Source organism: Canis lupus, chromosome 34, assembly GCF_003254725.2.
Source record: "Canis lupus dingo isolate Sandy chromosome 34, ASM325472v2, whole genome shotgun sequence".
In the NCBI taxonomy this organism is placed as follows: Eukaryota; Metazoa; Chordata; class Mammalia; order Carnivora; family Canidae; genus Canis; species Canis lupus.
In genome coordinates, this window is record NC_064276.1 from 22,522,262 (window position 1) to 22,549,294 (window position 27,033).

The 27,033-nt window shown below is 40.8% G+C and overlaps 1 protein-coding gene and 1 long non-coding RNA gene across 7 annotated transcripts in view; one reads left to right on the forward strand and one right to left on the reverse strand.

Annotated features, from left to right (window-relative positions):
* LOC112645831 (uncharacterized) lies at positions 1–25,719 on the reverse strand. Of its 2 annotated transcripts, none has more exons than XR_003127282.3 (3): positions 25,449–25,719; positions 8,744–8,909; positions 1–334 (listed from the first exon to the last, which is right to left on the reverse strand). It is a non-coding gene; the product is annotated as an uncharacterized LOC112645831 (long non-coding RNA). The 2 variants fall into 2 exon arrangements; XR_004811902.2 differs by lacking the exon at positions 1–334 and adding an exon at positions 7,287–7,501.
* Positions 1–27,033, forward strand: part of LOC112645830 (interleukin 1 receptor accessory protein) — a 128,178-nt gene that overhangs the window by 3,105 nt on the left and 98,040 nt on the right. The window lies entirely within an intron of this gene.

Genomic DNA, 27,033 nt, shown 5'->3' on the forward strand with positions numbered 1-27,033 from the left:
TCACATGGTTATTACGTTTCAGCCCTGGGAGTACAGTTCCCACCTTGTAACTTCTAGTTAAGGGCTTTTCCTGTCACACCCCGTCACCTCTCCAATGAGTTCTTTAACAATTTATGTTAGTTAAGTTGATTTTATTGGGCTGGTGACTGCAGGGTATCCTTTCTGTCCCGAAGAGCATATTTCCTTGCTGAGCGAACAATCTATAAACAGGCTCTTTGGAGGTTAGCAAGGCCAGCTCTCCGGAGAGGAAGTTCAAAAGCCCGGATCTCTAAGGCAATCTTCCTACTCTTCTGCATTTGATGTAGAGCACCTTCCACTCCTAAAATGAAGGGACCTGTGAAGACATAAAGTTCAGAATGATATTACATATTTCTTCCTGTTCTGAGTGTTTTTTTTTTCCTTCTGTCATCCTTGTGCTAATTCACAGGGCAGTAGGAAGATTGAGGAACAAATATCATGAGTGGCCAGAGTGTTCTTCTCTCTGCCCCTGATTCTGTGGGTGCAGGATGGAATAGAGAGCAGTATACAGAGGCAGCATTTGCAGAAAAGACCACTCGCCGCTTGCTGGCAGTGCTGATCACTGGTCTGGAGCCTCAGTCCTCCCTGTGGGAACTGATGGCTGCAGGCTTCTGTAGGAAAATGAACAGATCTGTTTCTGGCCCAGGCAATGGGGCCATTTATCCGTTGAGACTCCCCACAGGCCGTCAGGTTTCTCTGCAGCAAGCAGGCAGGCTTGCAAATGCAGTTTCTGGGAGAAACGTTTTGCTCCTTGCTTTTGGCATTTGGAAGCATATGTTTGCTTTTGCCAAAAGGTAGCCAGTTAGCGTCGTCTTACCTGGCACTGTTAGAACAGCAGAATGTGGCTGGAGGAAATCAGCAGAGGAGGCAGAGGAGGAAAGAAAGAAAATAAAGGTTATCTGCAAACACACACACAGTTTCATTTGTTGCTCAACTTTGTCAAGGCTTCTGCTGGTGACACAGATGTAGGATCTGGTGAGTCACTGTCGCCTTGCCCGTGAAATATTACAGAGAGCCACCTACTGTGCTCTTTGCCCATTTTGGAGATTGTTCTGGGAGAGAAATAAAACCCCCAAAGAATGGGAAAGTTACAGAACATTTGACACCTGATATTTGGGGGGGGGGGTGGTGGTAATTCAGGTTAGCTATTCATTGGCTCAGGGTTTGTTTGTTTTCTTTTTTTTTTTTAGGAAGTGAGAGTGCACTGATGGGGTTGTGGCCTTGATGGGGAGACCTCCTGGTAGCCTGACTTGATTGTGCCTTAGCTCTGGCACCAGAGGCAGCGTGGAGCTGTAGCGTCTGACAGGTCCCCGAGGCAAGTTAGTGTACTGCGGTGGGCCTCAGGCTCCTCAGCCAGGACACAAGGGCCCCAACGCCTGCCCGGAAGCTGGGGTCCCTACCCCAGCACCTTATTCACGGGAGGCATTTAATAAACACAAATTATTTCTTCTGCCATTGGTTCTTTCAGTTTATTTGTCTGTTAAATTGTGAAAATCAGAATTTAATAGCTACTCTCTCCTGAACTCCATCATGGATCGTACTGAGTGCTTTATGGGTATCACCTCATTGAATCCTTGCAATGATCCTGTGTGTTTTTGGAGGCAGCTGAAGCTCAGCGAGGTTAAGAAGGTGAGAAAGACCTGAAATTGTGTGGCCTCTGGACTAGGACTGAGGGCTTGGGTGAGGACACCCCCCCCATCTCCATCCTGCCATTCTGATTGGGGTCTTCCCTTGCCTATGACTTGAGAAGTCTCTGGTGCTGGGCCTCAAATGTGAGGAAGCTCTAGCGGATGATCCCCAAAGTTCTTCTGCTGCAATACAATGTTATTTTTAAGATTCCTTTCAACTGAGATGCCTGGGTGGCTCAGTCAGTTAAGCTTCTGCCTTCAGCTCAGGTCACGATCTCAGGGTCCTGGGATCCAGCCCCGCATGCCCGCAACCCCCCATGGCACTGGGCTCCCTGCTCAGTGGGAGAGCCTGCGTCTCCCTCCCCCCACGCCCCACCCCTGCTCATGTTTGCTCTTTCTCTCTCTCAAATAGATAAATAAAAAAATTTTTTTTTAAAGATTCAGCTCTGAAATTCTGTCTCCGTATCTCTTTGTGAAATTTGAGGCTAGAAGGGGAAAGGAGAATAAAGAGAAAATGCCCTAATGTTTTATGCCAAGAGATCTATTTTCCGGTCAAAAAGAGGAGGGCAAAGGAAATCAGCATTCATTGGTGCGTGCACTCCTGTCATTTCACTTAAGCATAAAACGAACTCTCAGTTATATATTATTGTCTGCCTTTTACAGATGAAAGAGCTAAGGCACAGGGAGACTTACAGACTGGCTCAAGGTTAGTCAGTTAGTAAGAACTAGAACTGGTGTGTGCCTGAGTGCAAAGGCGTTTGGTCTACTGTACCACATTTGCTAGACCCAACACCATAAAGTTGGAGGATTTGTGTAGCTAGATCCGGGAATGTCCCCTCCCTGTGTCCTGACACCATACCGCCTCGGCAGCCCTGTCCTCTCCTCCTCTACCTTCCTACGCCTGCTGCTGGAATCCTATCCTTCCCAGGCCATGGGACCCCTCGAAATGCTTCTACCATCTTCTCTCTTTCTCTATTGTGATTTTAAAAATTTATTGGCTTGTTTTCACTCTGGGCCAGTAATTTGTCCCTATGTGTTCTTATCCAAGTCTCTGAATAGCACCTAAGTAGTCAAGGCACATAGCAACAGTGCCTTATTTATAAAAAGTGCAGAGTTAAGTGAATGATGGCTTCATACTGTGTTAGGTAGGCCCAGCACTGGCCTTCTAGTTTTTCTCACACTTAATTATATGATTAATTATCTCAGAGGCTGTCTCTATAGGCTTGGAAGGTAGCTTTCATTTCCATTAATGTTATGGTCACCAAATCAGAAAAATGCTAAGGAGTCACAGACTTTAAGAAGGTTGGCCATCACTGGCTCAATGATGGATAAAGGACATTTTTATCCTAGTAATGAAGGGTGTTTTGCAGCAAACACAGGGAAGGAAGTGCTGCTTGCATATATTGACGGCAAGGCCAGTGTCAAGTGTCATAAATTAATTACCTGAAAGAAAGTAGGAAGTTTCCAGGGAAGTGGGCAGCTGTGATGAACTTCGATCTCAAGATTTCTAAAAGTGATGAAGAATGTGTATCTGGCCAGCCATTATTTGATATAATTGGAGTAAAGACAGGTGACCTTTTATATCTAGCCTATATCCAGGAGAAACCTCTGGTTTCTACCTGTCTGGCACATAAGTCCTTATGATTACACTGGTTTCCTCGTTTCCCAACCAATGCTAAAGCCAACAGAAAACATAACCTGTCATTTTATAAACTGATATCTGAAAAGCGGTCTTTTCATAGATAACACAGTTCCTTAAGCCAGTTATGGTTAGATGCTATGGTAACCTAAAATTGTGGCTATGTAACATTCATAAGCTTTAGCACGAGACCAACTTCCCTGCGTGTGACTTTGGACAAAGTCTTTGTTCTGTCTCTGCTTTATTTTCATCATCTGTAAAAGGGGATAATAAAACCCATTTCATCAGGCTTTTGACAGGTGTCAGTCATATGCCATAACATTTATTAAGGGCCTGGTGCATGGGGAATTTAACCTTTATTATGATTAACGGCTGCGATGATATTCAGTTGCATGCCCAAACAGATATTGGAATAGAAAGTACAAGACTTAGGTTCAAATAATAACGGTTTTAGTTTATGTAGAACTTTAAGCCCTCAAAATGATTGTTATACACACACACACACACACACACACACATTTTTTTTTTTTTTTTTTTTTACAAAACCTGAGGTAACTAAAGGCACGTGTTGCTCATACCATTGACCTCCTGAGTCTGAGAGTCTAAATATTGCTAAGGCCACACAGCAAGCAAATCGTGGAGCTGGGACGTGGACCTCAGCTTTCTAACTCCAACTTATGTGGGTTTTTCCCCCTTTAATGATTCAGTCCAACAGCCTCACTACTGGTTAATTGCTTTTCCTTCTCAGAGTCCTTTTTCTCACTTCTAAAATGAGAAATTTGGACAAGGAGCCAAATTTGAATACGGTAGTCTATGAATAAGGTAGTCTAAGGTAGTCTTAGGTAGTCTATGAATCTGTGCCTGTATTGTAATGACTGGGGAGATACCATGAAAAGCTAAGAGAAGAGCTGCCCTGTTCTTTCCCACAGAGGCAGGCACACAGCATGGCGTGTGGGGTGCCCAAGTCCCAGATACCAGCAGCTTCCTTGTCCTCAGTGAGACTCATGACTGAGTGCTGCACTGGGAGTCCACACAGACATGTCCTTCAGGATGTGATTCTGCTATATGCCCATGACCTGTAACCTTTTTCCCTTCAGGATCCAGGTTTGGGGGTGGGAAGAGAAAATAGATGGCTGGGTTATACACACTGACATTTATTGTTTGGGAAATGAAAAGAGAGCCTTTTTATATAAAGCAAGCTCTGTATCACCATTAATCACCATAATCTTCTACAAAGAAATAAAGAGATAAAATATTTGGCTTTCATTTGAATTTTAGCATTATGAGTGCATATTTTTTGCTTTCTTCTTTTGAGCTAATTTAGTGCCCATGGAAGAAGCTTGGCTCTCATTGAATAAATATAGGAGTTCTTTCAACTTACAGAAATGATGGATGCTGGAGAGTGGAAATACACACTAAATAGCACTTTTCTGGAAGATCAGACTTCGGTTTCCAATTATGGAATGAAACAATTGCAGGAGTTGGGGATTGAATGGTTAGAGTGGGTGGTGAAAAGTTGGCTGGCTTTAGAGTCATTGAATCCTAGATACTGCTTGCTTAGCCTGTGCAGACTTAGTTTCCTCATCTGAGAAATGGTAATTAGCATAGTCTAGCTATCTCCTGGATAGATGCACATCTATATCGGTATCTGTACCTGTATCTATATATTTGTATATATTACCGAGGTTAAAGTCAGATAAAATATATAAGTCCCTAGCACTTAAAACCTGACACCCAAAGGGCCCTCAATAAACACTCATTCCTCTGCTCATTCAACATTGTTGTTTACCCCAAATCCTCATCCAGATGATGAAATTCACATGAAACACAGATGGAGAGGGGGTGTTATTGAGTAGATGCTTCCACTGATCTAAGGAAATTTTTCCCAATTTGACAAACAGTGGGGATGGTAAGGATGGGAAGTGAGCGTGATGTTTACTTTAAAATATCTGGAAAGTTTTCATGTGGGAGATGAATCGGACTGCTGAGAAATTGTGGTGCATGGACCATGTACATGTGGTGCATGGAGACATCTGGACAGCTTGTTAAGGAAGCAGGCAGCTAGGGCCTCTGCACTGAAGTCTCAGAATCATTGGATCAGAATTTTCTAGACCAAGAGGCAGTATATTGTAGGGGCCTGGAGTTTTGTTACATAGGTTCATATTCTGGCTCCATTTGTATAATCCTGGGCAAGTTACCTACTTAATTTCTTTTTGTGAAATGAGGTAAACACAATATATAACTTATTGGATCGCTGTGATGACTAAGTCCATTAATACAAACGAAATTCCCAGAACAGTGGACTGGCACAAGAAACCACACGCTATTTCACTCAGTGTGTAAGCCAGTCTTTAAAATACCTTGTAAAGCCAGGTATGGTTTGCATTGTTTCCTCTCTGCCCTAGTTGCTCAAATAACCGCAAAGCTAACTCTTTCATCTTCATGAAGCTTTTGCTCAAATATCCTCTCAGTGAAGGCTGAGTGAATTGCTGTATATAAAATTGCTCTGCATCCTGCCTCCCATCTCCACCCATGCCCAGTGCTCATCTCACGGACCCATTCTGCTTTCCCTTTGTCCGCGTCCACATATGATTTAATTAATTTACTTAGTCTATCGATTAAGTCTAGTTCACCTCCCATGAGAACGTAACACCCACAAGACCAGAGACCCTGCTGCCTGCTATATCCCATGAACAGGCCCAGCGAACAGCATCTGCTTAATCATAAATAAATGATGAATAAATAAATTCCTAGATAGGTGTTAGTATAATTATTTGTTCTCAAGGGGTAGAAAGAAAGAGATAGAACTGGACAAGAAAATAAATTATATATGTAATATTGAAATAAAAAAACTTGTTTTGTACACAGACATCTATACACACATATGTACACTTAAACACATATATATGCATATGTGTGTTTGTGCTGAAAATTGCCCTAGAAAAGGTGACATTTGAATTAATGGAAAAGCCTGTGAAGGAGCCATGCTGGTCTGATATCATGGTTGAGGTGACAGGGGCCAGGTGACAGGAAGAGCAGTGGTGGAAATAAGATCCTAAAATAAGCCGGGGCCACAGGAGGCTTTCTTGTAGGCCATGAGAAGGAGTTGGGATTTTATGCAAAATGCAGCAGGAGATCACCGAAAGGATTGAAGTAGGATGGTGACCAGGTTTGACGTATTTGGAGCCTTAAACAGAGAGTGAAGGAAGATGGAAGGATTTATGTATAAGGTGAGTGGTTAAACTGCTTTGATCTCGTATAGGGTCCTATGAACAGAGGAGAAAGACAGTTCCGTTTCATTGATCTGTCATTCATAGACCTTTCCATTAGAATGTCTCAAAGCAAACACACACACACACACACACACACACACACACACAGGCAAAGTAAGCAAAACCAGATTCCTTTGCTGTTTCTCAAATGATATCATCTTTAAAAAAAAAAAAATTGAGAGAGAAAGAGAGGGGCGCCTGGGTGGCTCAGTTGGTTAAGTGTCTGCCTTCAGCTCAGGTCATGCTCCCTGGGTCTTCCAGTGTCCTGAGATCGAGTCCCGCATCAGGCTCCTTGTTCAGCGGGGAGCCTGCTTCTCCCTCTGCCCCTCCCCTGCTTGTGTTCTTTCTCTCTCTCATGCTGTCTTTCTCTCAAATAAATAAATAAAATCTTTTAGGGAGAAAGGGAGAGAGAGAGCAGGGGGGAGGGGCCCAAGGGGGGGGAGAGAGAGAGAGAGAGAGAGAGAGAGAGAGAGAATCTGCAGCAGACTCCCTGCTGAGTGGGGAGCCTGACGCAGGGCTTGATCTCAGGATCCTGAGATCATGACGTGAGCCAAAATCGAGAGTCGGACGCTTAACCGACTGAACCACCCAGGCGCCCCTCAAACGATATCATTCTTATTTCCACATACAATGTGGAAATGTATGAAAATGTATGCACTGTTGCACAATTCAATTCAGCTGGAAATTTTACAATTCTTGTGGAGGTGTTTTATGTCATCAGTCCCTCAAAACATTGGACCCAGAGCCAATTCCTTACAAGATTTTCAGTACCAGCATCTGAAATCTGATGAATTGAGGAGTGAGCATATGAAAGGCAAATTTAATTCCATGTAAGATCAATTTCTTCTTTCTGACTCTACAAATCTAAACGGCGCTGAACTCTTCAAGATAAGATCTTCTCCATGAAGTCTTTACTGGGCTACGCATATATAGTCTCATGTTGCCTGTAATAATATAAATGAAAAACAGCTTGCTACATGTGCCGGGCATCTTGCAAGTGCTTTACAAATATTAGCTTATTGAAACCAAAGAATAACTTTATCCTCTATTACTTCTCTTTGAGCCTCAAAGTCACAGTTGGTTAGCGGTAGAGCCAGTATCTGAATTTGGGGCAAACGTAACCACTATACCATTCTGCTTTCTGATTGTAAGTGACTCTGAATATTTTATTCATGTCTATTCGTCCCACTTCATGGTGACTCATATGAAGGGATAGTTCAATAAATAGCATTGAATCATTGAATGAACACGTGACCCTGTTCTTTCAGGTCGTATCATTTCAATAGCATGTAGTGGTAAAAATGTGGATTTTACACTGAGACAATGTGTGTAGGGTAATGCTACTGACTACCTCTGGGATGTGGTAAATTTACTTAACATCTTTAAACCTGTGTCCTCATCTGCATTGTTGGCACGAGAATAGAAGCGTTGTTAGGATTAAGTATGTACATAAAGCGCTTAGCACAGGGCCTGGAACGTAATTAGTGCTCAGTCCATTTGAGCTATTTTTATTATTTTTTGAACTAAAATAACCTCTGCAAACATGCTTACACTTAAATACTCAGGCAGTTTTTCAGTTGTGCTTATTTTATTAACTTCCTTTAAAAAATCAGAGCCAAAGTTCCAGTCATATAATTAGTGATACTTATTTTGTTCTAGGACCTGTTCTGGTACCTTATCCTCAGCAGAGAACTTCTGCAGGTAGAAGGGCCAGTCCTGTGGAATGATGTGGGAGCAAAGATGTTGTAGGACGGCCTTGTCTGTCTCTCTTCCAGACATACCTACAGACAGTACTTCTTAGTCTGCCCATCCTTCTCCCCAGCAAGACTTGACTTGCTGGAAAGTTATTTTGTATTCCAGTGATGGCTCCAGAACATTCCGGGTGGCAAAGGGAAAACAGAAGACGCTGAAATTTTACCCTAGATAACACTTAATGAGGCTAATTTATAGAGCTTGCTGAAAGTTTAGGACCTCTTGCTAGTTATAATCACTAATATTGATCCAGTGCTTCTTGTGTGCCAGGAGCTGTGCTGAATGCTTTATTTTTATTATCTCACTCAATCCTACTGCAACCTTATATAAATTTTAAAATTTAGTTTTAAACCAGGAGGAAAAAAATTCAAGAGCGTTATAGTTGCCTCCATATGTGTATCAGGGAGGCTGTGAAAAAATCAAATATTTCTTACCTGTGTTTTGCCATAGTTTTCTTCCAAAGCAAATTGTGCAGGGTTGCAGCACCATTGGAGTCTCCAGGGACCTTCCCTGCAGTTAAGAGATGTTTGGCAGAGAAATGAGGCAAAGGTTGTGTAGGGAAGGCAAGAAACTTCATTCTAGTTGACAGTTTATTTTGCCCTAGAAGAAACCAGTAACAATGAACTCAGTCCTTTTTTGTTGATTGCATTTGCTTGCTTCTTTGTAAGAAACCAATATGGTGCTGACTTACAATGACCTTTTTTTGTTTGTTTTTTCTTTGTGAGATATTTAAAAGGTGTAGCTTTTATCATCCCACATCTCCCAAGTTTGACGATTTCCTTGGCGGAAAGGTCCACATACACAACATACTTACATACACACACAAATATGAGGACAGTGCCTAAATCATAGTTGACACTCACTATATATTTGTTGAATGAATGCATAACAAAATTTAAAAAAACACCCATTTTCCCCCTGAGAATGGGAGGTGCTACGAGATTATTTAAAAAACAGCTTGAATTCAGTACGTAACTTTCTTTCAAAATTTTTGTTTTAAAAATAATTTCAGAAGGCGATTATTCTAAGATATGTGGCATTACTTAATCTTGGTGATTCAAGACAGCTCATTGGAGCAGACTAATTCCTTTAAAATTTATTGAGATGAGATCATTTACCTATGTACTAAATGGCCCTAGACCCATATACTTTTAAATTTGTGTAATCTGATTTTCACAAATTTTCTGTCCTCTCTCTCTTTCATTGTCTGCTATTTTTTTTCTTGCTTTCAGCATGTCTTGCTCTAGCAGCTTTCTCTCCATTCCCCCATATAATTATCTATTTCCGCTTTACTATAGACTAGGGAGCAAGCTGATGAGTTTTGTTAGAACTGAGTGTATGATAAAAATAAACAGGGTTAGTTACATTCAGATTAGATAGTCTCTTCTCTGAGAGAAGGGAATGGAAAGGTAAAGTGGCTACAGGGCAGTCTCCATACAAGTGAGGCTATACCATATACAGTGCACGGGGATTTAGTTACCTGTGATCCTGAAAAGGGAATGGTAGCACTGATAATTCATTTACTCTTTTGGGCCATAAGCATTTGCTGAGAATCTTTTGCAGGCAAGACACTAGTGAGATATGGAGGTTAAAATATAGTTGCACAAACACAGCCCCCAAAGAATAAGAATTTATAGATCATTTTGAAGGTAAGATATTCATAGGGGTTTGCAATACAACGTGTATAATATTTGGAAGAGAGTCAGAATATATAACATAACTTTAAAAGATATATGGAAAAATAGGTTTATGGTTTAAAGAGACAACCATGTCACTCAGGAAGAGGTTTATGAGGAAATGGTGTTTGAAGTGACTCTTGAATTGATGGCAGGTTTTTGACATAGACTAGTGGGGAAAAAGCAGTGTGCGAGTTAGGGTCGAACCAAGGAGCTTAAATGAAATGGGTGGATGATATAGAATATGGGATTTATCATAAGGATTATACCTACAATGGGGGCTGAAGCTGGCCCCAATCAAAGCCTCAAAAGGGGACAATGGGAGATGAGAAAATGTCATTAGCTTAGGACCCTGAGAAGAAGATGGCAAAGAAGTCTGTGGAAGAGTGTTGCCACCCATGGTAGGCAGGTGGTTAGGAAGAAAAGCTGGATGTAAAGGGGAAGAGAGAGCAACCTGGAGCCCATGAGGACAAACTGCAACCCTTAACTGTCTCTCACTGTACCTAATCTAGATGATGTGGGTGGCCTGCAGAGGGAGCTGGTGGGCATAGCCACAGAGCTCTGCACCTGCCTGGCCTTGGACTTGGAGAGGTTGAAGAGAGATCTACCAGGAGCTGACGGCATGATGGCACATGCCTGCTGCCCCCTGTTAGGAGGTCAACCACCAGATCAACAGTTAGGTATGTGAGAGGCACTAGTACCCAGGGCCTAGAGGGGCCCTCGCAAAGCAATGGATACTGCTGTACTTCTCCCATCCAAATTGCATGCACATTTCCCTGTGGCTACCCCTAACTAAGAACCATACAGAGAAGGGGATTCTGGAAAACATAATTCCAGGTGAACTAAACTGACACAGTTAAAAACCATGAGTGGTGCTCTGGATAAAGGGAAAAGGAGGAAAACATAAAGTGAAGGTGGGAAGCTCGTGCCTTGGTTGGGGAGAGCCCAGTTTGACTGGGTGATGGTTTTTGAGCACCGGGGTCGTTGAAGATCATACTTTAAAAAGTTGAGTCAAAGCCCTATTTTTGAGGACCTTAAATACTCTCTTGAGGAATTTGCACTTAAACCTGTACGGCAAGGAGAAGCATTGCATATGCTTGAGCAAGGGAGGGACGCTATCAGATCTATGTCTGTTTAAAAGACAGGTCTGATGCTTGCTGTCATAGCACTGGAGCTTAGGAAAGGAATTGGTGGGGCAATTAATGAGCATCCTAGTATAATAATCCAGGCAAGAAAATTTTCATTCTTCTATTTTCACCCTGGAAAGTGACTTAGAATCTATCGTAAGTGATTGTTCGAGATCATCCTGAGAATTAAAAATGTTCGTGTACAATTGCAAGCCAAGGTGATTTGACCTATGGCTAATATGTTGACTGTAATATCCTTATGGCATACCTTGATAGCAGTTCTTTAAAATTCCCTGATGACTCTGCTTCCAGTATGTGAAAAGCAAGAAAAAGTTCATATGTAATTGGAACATTGACGGAAATGAAACTGGCGTATGCAACCATGTCAATATCATTTTGAGAGGAAGATCCTATAAAAATAGACATCACTTATTTAATTTAGTAAGATGGTGCTTTTTGGCTTTAGTGAGTAGTCGTAAGAGTACTCCGTCCTGTTTGTCCAAGTGCTTAACAATTTGCAAATTACTTACACGTCCCTTATCTCAACGACTCTGCAAGGTCAGTTTGGTCCAAATTGGCCTAAGTGGCAAAACTGAAGCTCAGAGATTGTGATAATCATCGAGTGACCACTTAGCTCTCGATTCGAGAACTCACCGCACTTCCATAGATTCAATGGAAACCTTTCAAACGGCTCATCCCTCCATTTCACTCTATGCACCACTGACTGATAATCTTCTTGGGGCACATTCCTGATTCTTCTGTGTCCCTGTTCTAAATCTGCCCATAGTTTTTAGACTTCATTACCTCTAAGGTCTTTTTGTAACCCCAGTGCTATAGTTCCAGCTGTCTGATTCCTCAACCCCTTGCCCAATTTTGTGTGAAAGTCGCACAATTTTCACGTCACAAAATATTACTCTTTTAAATTCTTCAATCGTTTATTTTTATTTATTTTTATTTATTTTTCAATCGTTTAAAAGGTAACAAGTGTTTTCACCTTACAAGCAATACAACAACAGACGTGCGGGGAGTGATTTGGCCATGGGCCACAGTTTGCCAACCTCTACCGTAAAGGCTCACAGAGGTGAGAGCAATCGGAGGCTTCAGGGAGCTAGTTACGCAGATTGGCTAGAGCCCAGGAGTCCCAGGGGTGAGGAGTGAGGTTGGGCTTTCCATCGAAGCACAGAACACCAAACGCAGGGTAAAGAAGGACTTCATCACCAAAGCGTATGTGAACAGGTACTGTAACACCCCCAGGAGATCCGTACTTCTTTGACTTAGGTCATTCTGTAAGTCTTTCCTATCAGCATTTCCAAGCACATACTCCCAAATGTTTATAAAACACATTTCCTGGCTTCCTACTTGTTGAAACACAGCAGAACTCATGCGCTTGTCTTGACTTATTTGAAACACACACGCCTAATGCTGTATCTGCTGAGATGGCAACAGCGACTGAATACAAAACCTATAACCTCTACTCAGTGCACCTCTGAAGTGCTTTGTCCTCTTAAAGGGATCCTTAAGGCTCACCAAATTGGGGTGACAGCGTCAGGTTCTGTGCTTTGGGGTGTGAAGGATTTTTGCAGTTACTGATATGGACACATGGTCCAGGGGAGGCATACAGAAATCAAATCTTCCTACTTGTCTTTACACAGAGTACTTGTAATGGTTCTCTGAGAATACTAGAAAGTTTGGGTCAAGAAGGCTAAGCCCCTGGCTCTGCCAATCCGACAGAGAGGGATGTGTCTTGTCTACAGTGAGCCAAGATTCTGTAACTGGTCTTCTAAGTTCTGGTGCAGTGTACTTTCCACCGAAATATGCTGCTTCTCCTGCCTTTGGCCTCCCACGTGACAACTGACCTCATTTCACCCTACCAGATACATGGGTTTTCTGCCTCCTGCATTGCTACACTGTGTAGGCAAAAGTTCTGGGGAATTGAAGGCTAGACTTCTAGTAATAATAATAATAATAATAATAATAATAATAATAATAGGTCAGAAATCTGAGTGTTTACTGTGTGCCACGTGCTTTGTGATATTAACTCACATAATCCTCATCCCTGATTCCCTGAGATGCTTTACTGACCCGTCCGCCCATCAGGCAACGGAGAGTCGGTGTGATTAAGAAGCTGGCATAACTCCAGAGGAGGTGAGTCCAGTCTGTGGAGTCCAAAGCCCATGCTGAAACTTGGCGCTTTGCTTCACTGTGTGGGGATGTGCCCTCTGTCCCGTGGCCCCGTCCCGTTTGCCTTGGGGTACGTGAGCCATATGGGACAGATGTTCACTTACTACACTGATGGGTCTGACAGTTCCCCGGAAACCCTGCCTGGATGAGCTAACCTCCTGATCCAATTGCTTCCTCTTTTCCTTTTTCAATTTCCTTTTAAGCCTAAATAGTACAGGAAGCACCTTAATCCATTGACTCCCATCTTCTTGTTCTAATGAGCTTTTCATTTTCTCAGTATCCTCTCCTTACCTTTGAGGTTTAGAGGAGCAAGGAAGGGAACAAGTGCTTTGCAAAAGCCCTAGTCTCCCATTTTGCAAAGTGAGGTCTATGGAAATATGGCAAGGCTGCTTTCAGACACCAGAGCCGCTGGGGTGAATGTCCTCAGGTGTCTGTGGAGGAGAGAGGGAGGCTTCCGATTGGGCACCAGGGACCTCAACCAGGACAAATAGGTACAAATTCCGGGGGATCGGAGCCCAGCTCAGCATAAGGAGACACTTAGTACAGTTCAGGCCATATGAAAACTGACTTGGTAATGAGTTCACCATCGCTAGAGATATTTAAAGAGGGACTGCGCGTCCACTTGGCAAGGATGTTACAGGGATATTTGAATTTCGGAAAAAGTTCGAATCCAAATGATATTCGAGGGCCTTTCCGGCCCTGAGATTCTGTGTTGAATTCACTTAGAAACTTCATATTGGGAATAAAGGTTTCCCCTTGTTATAATTAACACCAACTAGTGATGTCGCCTCCTCCCTCCCCCCTTGTGCTTTTCCCCTTCGAACAACCGCTCGATTTAAGCAGGGGCCTTAGGATGAGGAAGGATGTGGTTCTTCCCCGCTTGGCAGCACTCCGTGTCAGAATGGAGGACTTGTGTCTGGGCCTGGCACCGATCCGTCGGGGACCTCTCCCGGCCCAGGGGTGTCTGTGACTGGAGCACGTGGGAGGTCCACATCCGTGTAGGAAAACCTCCCGCTGGCTGCCAGCTCTGGATTTTTAAATTTTTTTAAATTACTAATGAATGCAGTCTTGCCCAGGGCAGGCCTCTTGGAGGCATGGAGACACACCCCGAAACCAGTCCTAGTCAGCCCAGACAAGCCTCCCCTGAGAAATCGCCCCTCTGCAGCTGGCAGCATATGAGAAAGTGTCTTTGAGAGCAGTTTCTTCTAGTCATTTCAAAGGAGAGCCGCTTGCAGCCCAGGATATCAGGAGGGCAAAGCTCCTTTCTTCTCCCCCTCGATTTTCTTTTCCTTTCTTTTCTTTTCTTTTTCTTTTCTTTTCTTTTCTTTTCTTTTCTTTTCTTTTCTTTTCTTTCTTTTCTTTTCTTCTCTTCTCTTCTCCTTTCCTTTCCTTTCCTTTCCTTTCCTTTCCTTTCCTTTCCTTTCCTTTCTTTTCTTTTCTTTCTTTTCTTTTCTTTCTTTTCTTTTCTTTCTTTCTTTCTTTTCTTTTTTCTTTTCTTTTCTTTCTTTCTTTCCTTTTCTTTTTTTTCTTTTCTTTTCTTTTCTTTTCTTTCCCTTTCTTTTCTTTTATTTTCTTTCTTTTCTTTTCTTCTCTTTTCTTTTTTTTATATTTTATTTATTCATGAGAGACCCAAAGAGAGAGACAGAGACACAGGCAGAGGGAGAAGTAGAGTCCCCAAGTGAGCCCAATGCAGGACTTGATCCCAGGACCCCAGGATCTCACCCTGAGCCAAAGGCAGATGCTCAACCACTGAGCCACCCAGGTGCCTGCTTGCTAGCTTTTCTTTCTTTCTTTCTTCTTTCTTTCTTTCTTTTTCTCTTTCTTTCTCTTTCTTTCTTTCTTTCTCTTTCTTTCTTTCTTTCTCTCTTTCTTTCTTTCTTTCTTTCTCTTTCTTTCTTTCTTTCTCTTTCTTTCTTTCTTTCTTCTTTCTTTCTTTCTTTCTTTCTCTTTCTTTCTTTCTTTCTTTCTTTCTTTCTCTCTTTCTTCTTTCTTTCTTTCTCTTTCTTTCTTTCTTTCTTTCTCTTTCTTTCTTTCTTTCTTTCTTTCTTTTCTTTCTTTCTTTCTCTTTCTTTCTTTCTCTCTTTCTTTCTCTCTTTCTTTCTCTCTTTCTCTTTCTTTCTTCTTCTTTCTTTCTTTCTTTCTTTCCTTCTTTCTTCTTCTCTTTCTTCTTCTTTCTTTCTTTCTTTCTTTCTTTCTTTCTTTCTTCTCTTTCTTTTATAGGCTTACTACTAATCTGAAAGCTGGGATGTACAAAAACAATAATCCTCTGATTTAGTGTCCGAATTGAGACACTGCCCAGTTTCTTTTTTATTTTTAAGATTTATTTTTATTTATTTATGATAGACATATATAGAGAGAGAGGCAGAGACACAGGCAGAGGGAGAAGCAGGATCCACGCAGGGAGCCCGATGCGGGACTCGATCCTGGGTCTCTAGGATCGCGCCCTGGGCCAAAGGCAGGCGCCAAACCACTGAACCACCCAGGGATCCCCCTGCCCAGGTTCTTGAAGGAAGGAGTGGTACAATGATAGGAAGTACCCAGAAGTTGACTAACAGCTTTAATTGAAAAGAATAAAAAGGGACTTAACCAAAACTAGCAGCCAGGTCAGACAACCAGTGCTGTATGTAAGAAGAGGCAGTGCTTTCCCACTAAATCTAGAGATTTTTCTCCCCCACTTGGGATTTACAAAGACTACCAATCTCCAACCCAGTTCAACTTTTTTTTTTTTAATATTTTTTTTCAATTTTTATTTATTTATGATAGTCACAGAGAGAGAGAGAGAGAGAGGCAGAGACACAGGCCGAGGGAGAAGCAGGCTCCATGCACCGGGAGCCCGACGTGGGATTCGATCCCGGGTCTCCAGGATCGCGCCCTGGGCCAAAGGCAGGCGCCAAACCGCTGCGCCACCCAGGGATCCCAACTTTTTTTTTTTTTTAATGAAATGTTATAGCTAAGTATATTTTGCTCAAATCTTTCATGTTTGAATATCTCAAAGTACCAAGTCTTATTCCTTACAGGGAAGCTTCAGGAACTCACAGCTGTCTGGTGCCCAGCAGGTAAACATGTTAAAAACTTCATAGCTGCGAGGACTCCTTTAGGGATCTGGTCCAACAGTGCCTGGAGGTAGTTTGGCCAGGATTCCCCATGTACACCATAAATCTTCACAGAGTCGTGGGAAGAGAACAGGGGCTTTAGCTTCCCTAGCAGCTGGCTTTTTTTCCTGTGCCTGAGTAGCTGTCTTCCTCTGACACAGGACCACTGCCTGTTTAGACATGACTTTTCCCGGGGATATGAATGGTGTATTATTTTTAGGGGGACAGTTCTATTTCCTAGTAGTTTTTCAGAGTTGGGAGGCAACATGGCTTTATCAGAGGGAAGTGTGAACTGGGAATCAAAAGCAATCCCACGTTTTCACAAGTAAGCTCTTGACCTCACGAAAGTCGCTGCTCCTTCCTTGATTCTTGTTTCCCAAATAATGTCCAAATACTATCATCTGACTTCCAAGGCTTCTGCTTTTCTAGAGGTCATCTTGATAAGAAGATAGAAAAAGAGGGAGAGAATTTAAAAACCAACCAAGAGGAGGATAGAGCTTAAGGAAAGAAGTCCTCTATTTTAAACAGGGCTCAGAAAGCCTTTGTTGCAACAAGCCTTTGATGCAAAAATGTGAAATTTTGTCTCTATTGCGCACTGCATGGTATTTGGATTTCCCCTACGTGTCTCATTTCTATTTGCTAAGACCTGACTAGAAACATGAGTCATAGCTGCGAGGAAACTTCGAGATCTTCAGATTCATTTCACCCACTTTACCCCTAACAACCCTAAGGCCCTTGTTCAGAGTTACACAGAGCCTTGAATGGCCATCTCCTGATTCCTTGAGCATTTCTCTTTCGAATACATCTCCTATTCTGTTTATTTAGCAAGGATGACTATGTAGAGAAAGAATCAGGCTAGATTCTCAAAGTTGAATGATCCTAAACAATACTTTGGTGACCGTAAATACATGCTAGCAAGGAGATGCGCGCACGCACACACACACGCACACATACAACTTGTTTTTCCCATGCTTAATTTGTTGGACATAAGTTTGCTTTTGTGCAGCCCTCTTCCTTGCCAATGAACACTGCCTTTCTTTCCCCTCTAGAAGGGGTCTAGAAGTTCTACTTCTCCAAGGAAAACTGTGCCTTATAACTCACTCTCTGTTCTCCAGCAGGACCACTCACTTTCACATCTCCTATCACAGTATTTCTTTAAGATTAAACCTCAGTTCTCTGCAAAGATTCCAGGATAGGTACTTTCTGGGTTGTAGAGCACTATGAAAAATTAAGGCTGCAGTTCCTCATTGACAATTTTGTGGTCGTGGGGTGGCCGCAAACACAGGGGCAGAAGATTCACCACCTCTCCTGGATCATAGGCTCTGATCATTTCCAACGACCTTGGATCAATCATGTGATCTTTGTGCTTTTGTTTTGTGGTTCTGTCTGGTGATTAGCTCAAGGCCTTCCCCAGTCTTCTGACGTCAAAGATCTTGTTGCAACTCTTTTAATAGTATGTCTTTCTAAAGTATATTCCATACCACACAGCTGTCCTATAGCGAGTATCCTGAGAAATTATACCTTTAATTAATAATTCAGGGCCATGATTTTTGAACATCAATTATTTTTTACTGTGCATGTGATGTCCTCAGGGCCTGTTTAAAGATGTAAGACTCTAACCCAAAATGGCCCCAGACTCCATATCACTGTTTATTATTGTTTTGTTTTTGACTTTTTTTGTTTGTTTTAAATAGCTCAAGTTTCTCACTGCCATCAACATGCCTACTTATAAAAGCCTTTTGCCTTCCATCCAAATTTACTTTTCTTCTGTGCTTTGGCATAAGGACTCAGAAAAGCAAGTTATTGGAATGAGGATCTGAGGGCATTTGAAGTGAAGTTGATTAATTTTTTAAGTTGGTACAGAAGTCATTCTGGTGAATATTTAGAGGATTAGTTTGCCTAGTTGTTAGCTACTGGGTATTTGCTGATAACTGACAATGCCCAGTAACTGAGTTACCCACTGTTGAGGTAACCATATGCCTTTGATCCTGTGTATTTTGCTTCCATCCCTTTTTAGATGTTATGTTTCTTAGCCACTAGAACCACTTCAGATTTTCACTGTGGTCTTCTCTGTAGATGCCAGTGATCGATGGATTTTTTTTTCTATTTATACTAAAATCACCACAAGCCTAAATGTGATATGAAAAGAGCAAAGTTCTGAAAATAATCAAAATGTCATCAATAGGGTTATGGTTAAATACACTATGCAATAGTTGGCTAATGGAATGGTATTTAGCCATTAAAAGGAGTGAAGTATAATTATATGAACTGATGTAGATACATGTCAATGATATGTTGCTAAATAAAAGAAGCAACTTGGGGCACCTGGGTGGCTCAGTGGTTCTTGATCCTGAGGTCCTGGGATTGAGTCCCACGTCAGACTCCCCACAGGGAGCCTGGTTCTTCTTCTGCCTATGTCTCTGCCTTTCTTTCTGTATCTCTCATGAATAAATAAATAAAATCTTTTTTTTTTAAAGAAGCAACTTGTAGATCCATACATGATTCATTTTTTTTTTGTAAAAAGAAAAATAAAGAGAAAATTATATACAAAAAATGTAAAAATCTAAATGTAGGCGTTACATGTAATTATGTTCGGAGTAGGATTAAGGATGCTGAAAAAAGCAGAGAGGGGAACATAATGTTTTCACTTCTTACCTACTATAATTTTTATAAGGGTGGTAATAAGATTGATAATAGGATTATTAGTAATTTTCCTCTAACATTGTATTATGTAAATCTAAAAGCATGCAGCGAAGTTGAAAATCTGTTACAGTGAGCACTCATATAACCGATACCTTGATTCTACTACTAATGTTATTTAACATCTGCTTTATCACATATCTATTCATTTATGTATCTATGGGTGATTTTTAATGTTTTTATGTTTTTGACTACTTCCAGACTTATTTAAAGAATTCACATGGAATTTCTTGCTAAGTGAGACTCATATCCTGTCCCAAAGAGTCCTCATGACATTTACTGATTCTACTGATTTGGACAGACACAAACAAATACTGATAGAGGATTTATTAGATATTTTACGTTAGGTATTTTAGATACCTTTTCTTTTCTTTTTCTTATCACTAATAATGTTGGCAGAGGAGGCAATGAACTTGTCCATTAGGGGTTTGGCAGTTTACTAGAACTTTCTAGGCATCGTGTGAGCCCCCCGTCCTGTGCCACCATGCGTTGACTGTGCTGTCCCTTTCCATGCTAGCTGCCTATATACTCTTTAAAAAAAAAAATTAACTTCAATTAATTAACATATAGTGTATTATTAGTTTCAGAGGTAGAGTTCAGTGATTCATCAGCTTATATGATACCCGGGATGAACCTCATTTAGCTTCTTTTTCCAAGATATTTCATTATGAAATATTTCTGGATATTATCAGGTTTTGAGAATAAAATAAATGCTTTCTGATTCCACCGAGCCACTACTTGAGTTTAGGGTTGTCATTTGCAGACACTGTAAAAGCTTGGGACAGGCCATATTTTGTTTCGGTCCTGCACAGTTTTGTTTGAAGAAAGGTTATTTGGCTGAGAATAGGCTATGATTGGCAGAAAGGCAATTATACTAAACAACAATAGTAGATTTGGGTACGTAGTTATAAATGGCCAAATGTGCAATATGAATAGCTTTAGACCAGACCTACATCCTAGGATGTTTTATTCTGCTTAACAGCTGGACTTTACTTCCCTTCTTTCTTGGTGGTCAGACATCCTGTCCTCTCCTCTCAGAGTCAAATCCATGTAATTCCCATCATTTCTTCCTTACTGATCATTCCAGACCTATTTCCCATAAGTCCTTTTCACCCACTTTGTAGGTTACACTCTAGTCTTACCAGATATCTTGCTTTTCTCTAAATAGTTTATTCATCCTTCTGCTTTCAGTACTTTGCTCAATTTATTTTCTGTTCTTGCAATTCTGGCTCTCCTCTCCTTGCTTCCTCTCCTCTACACTCCGCCCCCTCCTCTGTGTGGTCCTTGCAGTCTTCACCTACCTGCACAGACACACCCATCTATTACATCTGAATCTCTGCCTGTTTACATGCAGAATCTTCTCTGTGGAACCTCTCTGAATCTATCAGCTAGAAGGAATCACTTCTAACTTAGCATTTCCATAGCCCTTTGTTGGCACTTTATCAATTAGACTGTTGCTTCTCATTCTGTGATTTGTGGCACAGCAGCAACAGCCTCTGGAGGTGACTAGAAACTCAGAATCTCAAGTCTTGTCCTAGACATAGTGAATCAGAATCTCCATTTTACCAAGATCTCCAGATCATCCTTATGCACATTACTATTCAAGAAGTGCTGCCTTAGAACAGATATCTAACTTTGCCTTTCACTTGATTGCTTTTGTGTCAGTGGATTCTGATAGACCATGTCTTGTGATCAGAGACTGTGTCTTTCTCATCTTTTGTCTGCAGGGCAGGGTGGATGGCTTTGCACACAGGAGAAACCCTTCAGTGTGTGTTGTTGAATGAAAGCGCCTGCTTTCAATGAGCTTGGATATGTGAGGGAAATACCTGAGTAAAAGGCATTTTCATGATTCTTGTCAGCAAGATATCTTTCAAATGGTCCCAGGCCTGCCAGGGCTGTGGTCAGGTTTTACAGACCCTGGCACAAAAGGGCTTGCCTCGGGATCAAATCTGTTTTCTCCATCTCACTTCTTTGAAAAGTGCCTCGATGATAATGGTGTATTTGAGCTTTCAGAAGCTCATGGGATTGCGCTGTCCAAAGGATTATATCTAAGGCATAGAGAAACACTTTGTATTGACATTTTATTGATAGAGTTAAAAAAAAATCTGTACAACTGGCATAATTGTGTATTTGATTTAAGAATTGGGAGCCTAATCACAAGGTCAGAGTAAGGTCTAGAATCCTATTTTGGTGCATCTGATCTCAGGAAAATAACATTGTTTTAGTTGATTATATTTGCTTTTTGAAAATTTGGAAAGCGAGGAGCTTCACAATTTCAAAAGGGCTTCTTTTATATCCTCTTACAGATTCTCTTCAGATTCTTTCCCCCTGGGGATCCCTGGGTGACGCAGCGGTTTAGCGCCTTCCTTTGGCCCAGGGCGCGATCCTGGAGACCTGGGATCGAATCCCACATCGGGCTCCTGGTGCATGGAGCCTGCTTCTCCCTCTGCCTGTGTCTCTGCCTCTCTCTCTCTCTCTGTGTGACTATCATAAATAAATGAAAAAAAAAAAAAAGATTAGATTCTTTCCCCCTACATCTCCATCTTGCCTATGTTGCTGGCATTATTGTTTTTCTTATTGTCCGGTCTTCAAGTCTCCACATCTTTGTTTTATAGTTTTCTTATTCATTTCACTCATTTTTCCTATAATCAGACTTCTGTATTGTGTGATTCTGGTGATGTCCCTGCTCCTTCATAAAACTGCTCAGTATAATTAGTAAAATTACAATAAATATAAATAAAAGTAAATACATTAAATGGTTATATAAGCTAAAACAAATAATTAAATAAAATAAAAATGTCAGCAAACATGATCAATCAAGTAAAAGTAGAATAAATATAGTCATATAAATAATATAATTATAAACAAAATAAAAATAGAGTAAGTAAATAACTAAGCAGGTGATTATTTGACCCAAATAAAAGAACAAGCCCGGTGAACACCTGCTATTTTTTCCTTTTATTAAAAATAAATCTTGAATGTGTAATGCTTGTTTCATTCATTTTAAGGAAGATTATGGAAGTTGTTTGAATATTTCTTCCTACTTATATTCATTAATTTATTTAGAAGATATTTCCTAGTTCTGTGCTCTCCATGTGACATTGTAATGGATGTAAACAAGAATTATAAAAAAAGAAAAATTTGTTTTGCCTTCAAGCCCTTAAGGTGCTCACAATGAAATAGAACACATGAGACGTATACAGAAATATCCATAGTACAAGGTAGAAGGGGATAAATACTACCAAACATATAACAAAATTTCACACAGTTTTTGTTTAGAGAAATCCAGGGTGTGCAGACATGGAAAGAAGTTCATTAGAAATTGAAGGACGAGTTTCTGTGAGTTCTGATTATGTTAGCCACATCCACATTTTCCCTTTCTCTCTCCCTCCATCCCTCCCTCCTTCTGATCTCTTTGCCTTTCTTCCCTTTTGTCTTTGCATTTTTTTGTCTTTGTTGAAGGCATAGAATTCTCTTTTTGGAAGTAATTTTACAAAACTTTTTCATGAGCTTGTGTAAGGAAATTTCTTCCTGTCCTGGACGTACCCTTTCACTATTATTGGCTTTTGTAACTATCATACTCATTATTTTAAAATATCTTTTCCTTTTCTTCTATAAGCTCATTTGGCCATTTCTCTTAGTTTTCCTGACAGTTTGTAATAATGACAGCCTTTTCTCTCATGTGTGTCTGTGCTTTAGTTTTTTTCCCCCCCAAAATTAATTGTACTGAAAATTATAAGTTTTATAGTATAGATGCTAGAGTTTTATATACAGTTGGAGAAATATAATTAAGAATGAAATCTCAACCCAGGGGAACCTGGATGGCTCAGTGATTGAACATCTGCCTTCAGTTCAGGGTGTGATCCCGGGATCCTGGGATCCAGGCTTCATGCAGGGAGTCCTGCATCGGGCTCCCTGCATGGAGCCTGCTTCTCCCTCTGCCTATGTCTCTGTCTCTCTCTGTGTCTCTCATGAGTAAATAAAAATACAATCTTAAAAAAAAAAAAAAAAAGAAATGTCTCAACCCAGAAATCCATTCCACAATTGTAAAAGAGAAAAAAAAAAAACAACACTTTTATTATTAGGTAAGCTTTAAACCAGAATATGAAGCACATCACAGGCAAACTACCAAGAGGTAGCAAAAACAAAAGAAATCTCCTTTCATATGGCCAAACAGCTCATTGCATACATGTTTTCAAGATAAACTACAACTTGTATTCAAGTAGGAGGACTTGGTATCATCATTTGTCATGCGTGGTTCATCCTTGGTAATTGTTAATTGGTTTTATCCAAATGAAAAATTTCTCATGTCTTTATTTTTTTAAATTGCATTTTATTCTGGTAAGAGTACTTAAAATAAGATCTACGCTTTTTACCAATTTGTGTGTGTACAGTATATTATTGTTGACAGTAGGTACAATGTTATTTGGCAGATCTCTAGAATCCATCTTTCTTAACTGAAACCTCATGCCCATTGATTAATAGCTTACATTTTCCTTCTCCTACAGCCACATTACAACTCTGATTCTGTGAAGTTGAATATTACAGACATCTCTTAGAAGTAGAATCATGCAGCATTTGTCTTTCTGTGATTGGGTTACTTCACTTAGCATAATATCCTCAAAGTTCATCCATGTTGTCCCATATTTCCTTCTTTTCTGTGATCCCAGAATTTCCTCCTTTTTAAGGCTGAGATTTGCCTTTATATACCACATTTTCTCTATCTATTCATTTGTGGTTGGGCATTTAGGTTTTCTCTGTGTCTTGGCTATTGTAAATAGTGCTACAATGAGTACAGGAGTGAAGATATATCTTTGAGATCCTGATTTCAGCTGTTTTCGATAAATTCCCAGTAGTGGGATTGCTGGATCTGACAGGAAGTAGTTTTGTAATTTAGAGCAAGGTACCCCACCAAAGTTAAGCATCTGCTCTCCAACAGAAACTAGAGGCAGTGCCTCTATCTTGATGTTTACGTTTCTAAGAAATAGCCCCCAGGTCTTTGAGAAAGATATTTCTGTGTCACAAAGGTGGCAAAAGACCTATCTAGTCTTCAAAAGAATTTATATACACAAAGAAAGGGGAAAAATACCTAAAATTTCTAGTTTTCTAAAGTAAATGCTCTGACAAAAAGCGCGGGTGGGGATGGATGGCTGGGGGGATCTCTTCCCCTATTTTCAAGGAGAATTAAGTCTCTTATTTTTAATTTGTATTTGTTCTTACAGAGGCGAGAACACATTTTAGTATGTTTAACTTACGCAGTTCAGAAGTAAAGTCATTTTTTTCCGAGTTGGTGATCAATCAGAGATTCAACTGAAGTTTGCTTTTGTCTTTGTATCACAAATTATATACCTTCATAATGGAATCTGATTTGAAAATATATTAGCATTTTCTAATTTTTAACTTTTATTGTGGTAAAATATTTATAAAATTTACTATCTTATGCATTTCTAAATACACACTTCTGTGGCAGTAAGTACATTCCTGTTGTGGTGCAACTGTTTCCACCACCCATCTCCAGAACTTTCTCATCATTCCAAGTTTCAACAGAAACCATACCCTTTAAACACTAACTTCCTATATCCTCTGCCCTCCAGCCCCTGGCAACCACCATCATTAGCATTTTAACCTACCTATTAAAAACTGCCCGTGAAATTTCAATATCCTGCTTATAGCGATAAGTAGAGTTCTGTTTGCCCAGGATTTGGAACACAAAGGTGTTTTCTTGGGAAAATGACTTGGAAAAAGAACTCTTAAACCTTTCAATGTGGTGCCCCCATTCACACAAGTGATGCTACACTAATTACAAATAATCTACGTCTGTGCAGTTCCCAGAAACACCTCATTTGTGCCACTCCATTACTTGCAAAGTAGTAAAAAAAAAAAAAAAAAAAAAAAGAAAAGAAAGAAAGAAAGAAAAAACACTTTTCGAGTGACATAGTTTTTGCTTATCATTCAGGGATTTTACCAATGCGGCCCAGCATTGCCCATGACCTTTGCTCCAGTGAATCTTTATTGTTTTTAATTGATCTTTTGGGTTGTTTTGTGAAACATAGCAAGCTAAATATTGAACACTTCCTTCCCCCATTTCACTCATAGGCTGCCATGGGCGTTGGAGAGGATGATGCAGAAGAATCGGTCAGCATTCTGCTGCAATCAGAGAACCTTATTTAAAACCAACTCTGCGATGTGATTGCCCTGATAGCTTGAGTAGGACACTTCACTTTTTTGCACCTAATTTCTTCATCTGTAAAACAGGAAAATTATACTTCTTTCTGAATAAATGCCATGAGTATCAAATAAAATAAGACATGAGAAGAAGCGCCACACACTGAAAGCATGACTTATTCTGGTTGAGAGAAGTACCTGGTATATATAGTAGGGTTTGGAAAATAGCTGTTGAATGAAGAAGTACGGTTCTCAAAGTTAACTTTCCTGGGGTTCTCTCCTCTCCACATATGGTCCTGGCTTGGCTAATTACCTCTCCACTCTGTTTCCCTCCGGTTCCTGTTCACACTTCTCTTCTGACCCAAAAATCATGCTTTGGGTAAACACTCCAGAGTTCAGGGTTTGGGAGTGATAGGGAGTGGCCAAAAGAATGTCTGTTATTCCTCCTACCGGTTCTTCCTTTCTAACCTAGGTGCTTCCTCAGAGCTTCCAAGGAGTTAGGAATGGCAGTTAGAAATACAGTCATCCACTGGAACATGTACAGTTAGGAAGAAGGGGATTTCTTTTTTGCCCAGCAGCAGCATGCTCAGGGCATTTCACTGTCACCAAAAAAAATCATGAGCTGCAATAATGTTGAGTCAGACATCATGAATCCAAATTGAATAATATTTCGGGGCTAGTTTCCTATGTGGACTCTTGGGCAGGAGCTCTGTGGGGTCTCACTTGGTCAGTGGCATCATGCACAGGATAAATGCAAATATCAGTAGCATAAGGCATAACCACACTGGTAGAGCAGATGACAGTCCCAAGGCATTCCTGTAAATTGTCTGACAGATTTTAGTGAGAAAACACCTCCCCACAGACGATCTGGAGAAAAAAATGAGTGTTGAGAGACCAGACGTGTGGAAAACAAATGACAGAGTTATAGTATTTTTCGAGACTGAGAAACAGCCTGTAGAATTACTGTATTCAGGAGACCACAGTCCTTCAGTCCCAAGAGCACTTTCTGTGTGCAAGGCTTCACACTACCCCCTGTGAGAGAAACATTCATCAGAGGTAGACCCTCTTCTCAAGGATCTCAGGAGGCAAAACACATACACTTAATAGTCATACAGAGTAGAGAATTACATTACTGGGACCATAAGGCAAAGTTGTAGGGAGAAGGGATAAATTGTATCAGGCTAAGACAGGCAGGGACATTTCATGCAGGAAATGCTTTTGCAAATAGGTCATGAAGGGTAGGCAGGTTTGTGCATGTGAAGAGGGGAATGCAGGTCATTCCAAACAGGAGGAATGACTAAAAGGGAAGGAAGGCAAGGTGATTTATAGCACCATCTGTATGAGCCTGTGGCTGGAGTCTGGGTTTTGTGAGGAGGGTTTTGAAGAGGGTCGGATGAGAAGTTGTGGCACCAGATTCTAGAGGATCCAGAATGCCTTACAGAGGGACATCAGGGAAATAGAATTTAGTTGTGCTGTGTGGGAAAATTGATTTGGTCCTTGTCATCAGTCATCCATTAGAGATATCCTCATGGCAGTCAAAACTGACCTAAGGCTTCTACCGCCTTCTTGTCTGTGATGTGGTAAGCATTGCTTCTTTTGGCTTTGGAGAACAACTTTCGTCTGTTTTTCAAGCATTGGTGGATGGAAGGAAGTATTTACATGAAAAAACAAACAAACCAACACACCTGGTTTTTAGGTCAGTCTAATGGATATATGCATTTTTCTCTTTCTCTTTTTCAGAGAAAGGCAGACCAATTAAAAATAATCACACTTTAAATTTTTC